Below are 7108 nucleotides of genomic sequence, written 5' to 3' on the forward strand. Positions count from 1 at the left end.
CCTGAACTGAGACGTGAAATTGGACGGGGATGGATCATGGTGTGATCTTTTCCACAAAGTTTTATGAGTTTACAACTCCAAAAAATTCTGAATAGAATTTTGAAGAATATTCCCTGAAGTAATATACTTCCAAATCCTCAAATAAAGTTTTAATGTACTGTCACTCTGTGCAGTGGTTTTAATCCTCATTTCCATAAAAGACTCTCCCTCCAGTTTTATGTTTGTTCAAATGTGTTAAGTCTTTCACTCAGTTCCTTACAATCACTCCCTAACTATTATGCTCACTGTGAAGTAGTGGCTGCAGGTGTTTTCGCATTTCAAATGCTTCTTGACTGCTGTGGCTCTTCATAAATATGCACTGAGTATTCTGAATACATAACTAGGAATAATAAGTATTCCCCGTTTTGCTTTAATAAACACCGGCAGGACACATCTGAAAACACATCTAAATCCGAGTGGATAACTAATATGTCAAAAATAATATCAGCTGTCTTCATAACACAGGTAGAGCTCTGGTTAAGAACCTTTTTAGTTCTCATTGGCAACAGAAAATATGATCGATGAAAAGCTTTGAGACATTTCAGTCAGCAAATGTATTTTAAGTTGCAGTGTTTCTGGAAATGGTGGTTGTAAAGGTGGTTATTACAATAAGCATTTCCAAAAGCAGTTCTGATTACTTTGCATTTATAAGCAAATACCTGTCATGCTTAATGCTGTCATGATACTGTTAGCATCTGTCATTGTTCATTATGTTTAATACTAAACAGTCTGAAGAGTTTTAGCATGTGTCCAAAAGCATGCATGCTAGACAATTCAAAATGATCTTTACTTTGAACCCTAAGCATATGACAATTGCATATAATGCATATAAACTAGGATTTGTTCATTCTGTACAAACAATAAGAGCACTCAGATATTTGCATTAGCATGCTAATGTTGGCTCTTTTTTTTTAAAGAAAGGAAGGATTTACACATAATAGCATTACATTTTTGTCACTGGTTTTGTGTGTGGGTAGGTTTTGTTGTTGCAATAATAAATCGGATTTTGTGTCTTTTTCATAAACACAAGAAAATTGTCTCAATGTAGAAACTCAAAATTAATACCAAAGACAAACTTAGCTCCTTTTGTGTTTTACCCGTTTGCGTCACTGTTTCATTTTAAGCCTTTTCAGTTGACAGTCCTTCTTCTGGTACCTCACGTGTCAGCTTTACAGCAGCTGTGTAATGTGATTATCTTTAATTGGACGGTTCACGTTTGCAGAATTTTTTTTGATCACTTTGACAATCGAAATGTTACCATGAGAACAACTTCTTTTCAGATAGAGAAGGACAGGAAAGCAGATGCAGCGACTACATCTGACTAATTACAGCTCCATGCTATAATTAAGCACACAGCAATGATGTGACACACAGATATCTCTGACAGATGTTCATTCAACTCAAACATGAAATGAACGGACTAAACTTTAATCTAAGTGCAAAACACCTTCCATTGTCTTGCTGTTTTGGTTAATTTGTCAGGAGAAGAATGGTGATTCTGTGCAAAACTCTGCATTAAAAACTAATACACATACATGGGACAGTACAAAAAATTAATGGATGAAGGAAATAATGAGGAGCAGAATGACAGAAATAATATGGAGGAAAATGGAGAGATGATCCAAGCCGGGAGAAATGTTTGCGTGAGTCGAACACGCAGGAGATGTTAAAGAAAAAACTCAGTTCCTATTGGGCTCTCTTCCTGTGAGATCTTTAAAAACTTATATGTTAGATGTGTTTGTAGATGTGAGAGTTTGCCTGTCCATAGGAGGAGGAGGAGGAAGGAGAAAAAAGCTATACTGGGAGAAAAAAATGGCCAAATTTGTTGGAAAACAGAAGATGAAAGTTATAAAGCTTGCATTGAAAAAGAGGGTAAAGATTATGTAGCTTAATATGGAGGCAGATACCAAAATTATGAAATAGACAAAAGATACCTACAGAATAAGAACAGAAGAGGTAAAACTCCTACAAAACGCAAAAAGGGAAATCACTGTGAAATAAGCAGTTAAAAAACCTGAAACCAAAACAATAGAAGCAACACGAGGCATGACAAAATCAGAATTTGTAAAGTTTTTAAAATTCAAATTTGCTTAAGTTGCCCAAAATAGTTCTGGTTTATGTTTGTGGCCTAAAAGGAGCTGGTTCAGCTGCATGGCAAACTTTTTATTCCAGGTTCACAGCCTTCGAAAACAGGCTGCACTTCAAACTATCTTCTGAAACCTTCATCTATTTAAAATCCTTCAGCGTAATTTAAATATCACCCACGGTGCATAATTAAATCTGGGAAGTCTCACAACTGCACCCTATGCATAGCAGGGATCATCAAGTTTTCCATGGTGCTGTCGGGTTTGGGAAAATATCCAAACCCAACAGTCGGTGAGCAGGCAAACCGAGGTGTGATGGGTTCTCAGTTTAACAGGACAATCTGGGCTCACAGTGCTGGCTCCCAGGCACCCAGCGTGTGTGTGTGTGTGTGCGTGTGTGTGTGTGTGTGTGTGTGTGTGTGTGCGTGTGTGTGTGTGTGTGTGTGTGTGTGTGTGTGTGTGTGTGTGTGTGTGTGTGTGTGTGTGTGTGTGTGTGTGTGTGTGTGTGTGTGTTTGTGTGCACACTTGAAACTCGTCCAGCTTGCACCAAACTCCAAGAGAACCCTGCTCATTGGCCGGAGCTGCCGTTGCTCTGGGAGACGTTGGATTGGGTCTGGCAGGGTAAGCAACAGTATGTGGGGGGGGAAATGTCATCAGAGTGAGTTATACAAACACAGGCTGTACATTTTCCACATCAGGTGTATATAAAACTACTATTCATCCTGAGTATCCTTTATATAAAACAAATTAATAGGCATCTCTCAACAACATATTGTTGCTCACTTTTACTTCAAGGATAAGGATCTTCACACTGAATTGTGTATATACAGGTGCTGGTCATAAAATTAGAATATTGTGATAAAGTTCATTATTTTCCATAATGTCATGATAAAAATTAAATTGTCATATATTTTAGATTCATTGCACACCAACTGAAATATTTCAGGTCTTTTATTGTTTTAATTTTGATGATTTTGGCAAACAGCTCATGAAAACCCAAAATCCCTGTCTCAAAAAATTAGAATATTATGAAAAGGTTCTCTGAACGAGCAATAAAAATAATCATCTGAATCAACAAAGTAACTCTAAACACCTGAAAAAGATTCCTGAGGCCTTTAAAAACTCCCAGCCTGGTTCATTACTCAAAACCGCAGTCATGGGTCAGACTGCTGACCTGACTGCTGTCCAGAAGGCCATCACTGACATCCTCAAGCAAGAGGGTGAGAAACAGAAAGAAATTTCTGAACGAATCGGCTGTTTGCAGAGTGTTATATCAAGGCACCTCAGTGGGAAGTCAGTAGGAAGGAAAAAGTGTGGCAGAAAACGCTGCACAACGAGAAGAGGTGACCGGACCCTGAGGAAGATTGTGGAGAAGGGCCGATTCCAGACCAAATTAAATTTTCATCTCCATAAAACTTTTCAGCAGATGGAAGCATGAAGTGCTCCAAAATCTTCTGATAGCTGCTGCATTGATCCTGCCCTTGATAAAACCCAGTGGACCAACACCAGCAGCTGACATGGCACCCAGACCATCACTGACTGTGGGTACTTGACACTGGACTTCTGGCATTTTGGCATTTCCTTCTCCCCAGTCTTCCTCCAGAGTCTGGCACTTTGATTTCCGAATGACATGCAAAGTTTGCTTTCATCCGAAAAAAGTACTTTGGACCACTGAACAACAGTGGTCCAAAGTGCTGCTTCTCTGTAGCCCAGGTCAGGCGCTTCTGCCGCTGTTTCTGGTTCAAAAGTGGCTTGACCTTTGACCTGGGGAATGCGGCACCTGTAGCCCATTTCCTGCACACGCCTGTGCACGGTGGCTCTGGATGTTTCTACTCCAGACTCAGTCCACTGCTTCCCCCAAGGTCTGGAATCGGCCCTTCTCCACAATCTTCCTCAGGGTCCGGTCACCTCTTCTCGTTGTGCAGCGTTTTCTGCCACACTTTTTCCTTCCTACTGACTTCCCACTGAGGTGCCTTGATATAACACTCTGCAAACAGCCGATTTGTTCAGAAATTTCTTTCCGTTTCTCACCCTCTTGCTTGAGGATGTCAGTGATGGCCTTCTGGACAGCAGTCAGGTCAGCAGTCTGACCCATGATTGCGGTTTTGAGTAATGAACCAGGCTGGGAGTTTTTAAAGGCCTCAGGAATCTTTTTCAGGTGTTTAGAGTTACTTTGTTGATTCAGATGATTATTTTTATTGCTCGTTCAGAGAACCTTTTCATAATATTCTAATTTTTTGAGACAGGGATTTTGGGTTTTCATGAGCTGTTTGCCAAAATCATCAAAATTAAAACAATAAAAGACCTGAAATATTTCAGTTGGTGTGCAATGAATCTAAAATATATGACAATTTAATTTTTATCATGACATTATGGAAAATAATGAACTTTATCACAATATTCTAATTTTATGACCAGCACCTGTATATAAGAGCTGCTTTCCAGAGATGATCGCTGTTCTTTCAGATGTCTCTGTTTGTCTTTATTTTAACTTCAGACCTCATGGTTGTACTCTCACCTGGGTGTGTGTGCTCAGACAGCGAAGGCCTTCATGTGCTGCTTACACCATAAATGGACAGAAGCCGCTTCTGGCTTGTGTTATTGTAGTGAACACACAGCGCTGTTGCTAAAAATCAAGCGATAACGGCGGCATGCGACTCTGCTGAAAAATCTTGAGTCATCCATCATCTCCTTATTTCTTGTTTCCTTTTAAGAGCAGCAAAAGAAAAACGATGACATTAAACTGCTTCTCTGAGTCAGTGACTTCATTTATTTTTGGGGGGAAAAACATAAGGGGAAAAAAAATCATTGGTTGAATGCAGTTTTTTACAAGAACATAATACCTTCTAAAAGTATCCATACGTGATATTTGTCCTTACATTTTTTTTTGTATAAATACAGCTATTATATTTGATGTATTTTAACTGGATAAATGATGAATAAAGTATAGGAAGTAAAGGATGCATTTGTATCCAACCTCGCTTTTCACTGTCATTCCCGCTGCAGATCTTTTGGATTTTGTTTCGACCGTCTTTTACTCAACTACATTCAAAAAAAGTCAAACCAAACCAAACATCGTATCGCCAATAAACTTTCCCTGACTTTTCTTTCAGTGGTTTTACTAAAGACGCTTGGTCTGATTTCTTTTATTACATTTTCCTTTTATTTCACCCTTCTTCAGGTGCTGCTTCCTGTTTCCCATCTGCCTGTTCTGTCGAGATGGAAAGTTGGTAAACCGAGGAGCGTGATTGAAAAGTGCGGATGAAGCTGGGTAAAAACACCACCGAGAAGAGCCAGAGGCACGAGCTGACTCTCCCCGCTTCTCACTATCTGCTCCCTCGGTGGGTGAGCTGATGATTGCACACTCACCGTTCTGCCCCCGTGTGTGATTCTGCTCACCTATCAATCTGCAGCCCTGCAGGCGCAGACATATGCTATCTATAGAAAGATCAGTTACTCTTTAGCTCACGCTCAGCGGAGACCTGTGCTACAAATGCCAATAATGAATGGTTTTGCAGAACAAGCGTTTGCTTCCCTCTCTGAATACTCATCCACATCTGCCACAGAGGACAATGAGAGGGTTTTCATGACGCTCAGAGGGAAGCCCAATACTCCATCTGTCACATTCCAACGCTTATCTGCAATGAGAGATCCAGGTATGGACAGCCTTGTCTTCTACTCGATGCGGTTAAGCGTGAGAAAAGAGACCATAAAACGTATCTTTAATAGGCAGAGCCTGTTCTTTGCACATACCTGCAGCTGCACTGACTCACACTCAAATACTTTTCAAATTATCTCACACAAAGATGGGAAATAGGCTCATTCAAGCTTATAGAGGATCCAGAGAAAATCACATTTTTGAGTATAATACGTTTCTTCTCTCCCTGCTGTGTCTCAATCCTTTTTTCTTCCCCACATTAAAGAGTTTTTTTTTTTTTTTCTCTCTTACCCTTCTCTCCTCCCAAACATTATTCCCTGAAATCCATGAAATGCCTTTGGGAAGATTTGTGATTTTTCCATCTATGTGCACATTTTTCAATTTGGAAGGGGAAATTATAGAATAATAACTGGCTACCTTGCATAAAGGAGGATTATTCTATATTCTGAGTGTTAAATACTTTATTTTCTTTAGCTGGTAAGAATAAACACAACCTCAGAAGATCACACAACAGCAGGGGAACGTGCAAACTTTAATGATCTCAGCTGCATCGTCTGTTTTTAAGTGATGTGCAGAATTAGCATGTGATGTTAACATTTCCTTTCATTCACAAGCAACAAAACCCTGTTAAAATGACAATATTTGGACTTAAGTGTATCATGAAAATGCATCCATTTTCACAAACAAAGCATCCTTCAGTGTTTTGTTGTAGGAGAATAAGGATGCGTTCTCTGTCTGCTCGGAAGTCAGAATTTCCCATTTTGAAGAACCAGAATCACCTTTGATCCTTTTTTTTTTCTTTTTGTCTATTCCCTAGTTCAACTAAATGTTTGTTTCATCTTTGGTATAACATAAAGTGTTTTGGATATCTGAGAAAGCTTCCACAATTAGTGGAAGCTTTCTTTGTTAAACAATTTCATGTTTTAGAGATGAACTAGTTCTTCATTTTTCTCTCCAAATCCTCACAGGATATATTTTATTCCTCATGTTGAGAGGCAGCCTCTTACGTCAGCTTTCGCTTTCTGTGTTTCATGAGGGGGATTCATTAAAAGAGAGGCAACACCCAGTCTTCCTCTCATAATGACTATTGCCCTGGATCCTATTAGGCCTCGTATTTAGAAAATCAATGAGGAATGAGAGAAAGATTATGGAGGATTCTTATTCTGATCATCCTGCAGTTAAAGATGAGATGTGTGTAGTCATTACTTAACCATTAGAACCACACGGAGGCACGCCGACAAACAAGCCTGGTTCAGTACCGCAGACACAGCGAGAGCAATGATGGGGAGATTAGGAGAAGGAAGACGGATGGAGAAGAGAAAATAAA

This window comes from Poecilia mexicana, unplaced genomic scaffold, assembly GCF_051168715.1.
Source record: "Poecilia mexicana isolate PSO_F unplaced genomic scaffold, ASM5116871v1 scaffold_10, whole genome shotgun sequence".
Lineage (NCBI taxonomy): Eukaryota > Metazoa > Chordata > Actinopteri > Cyprinodontiformes > Poeciliidae > Poecilia > Poecilia mexicana.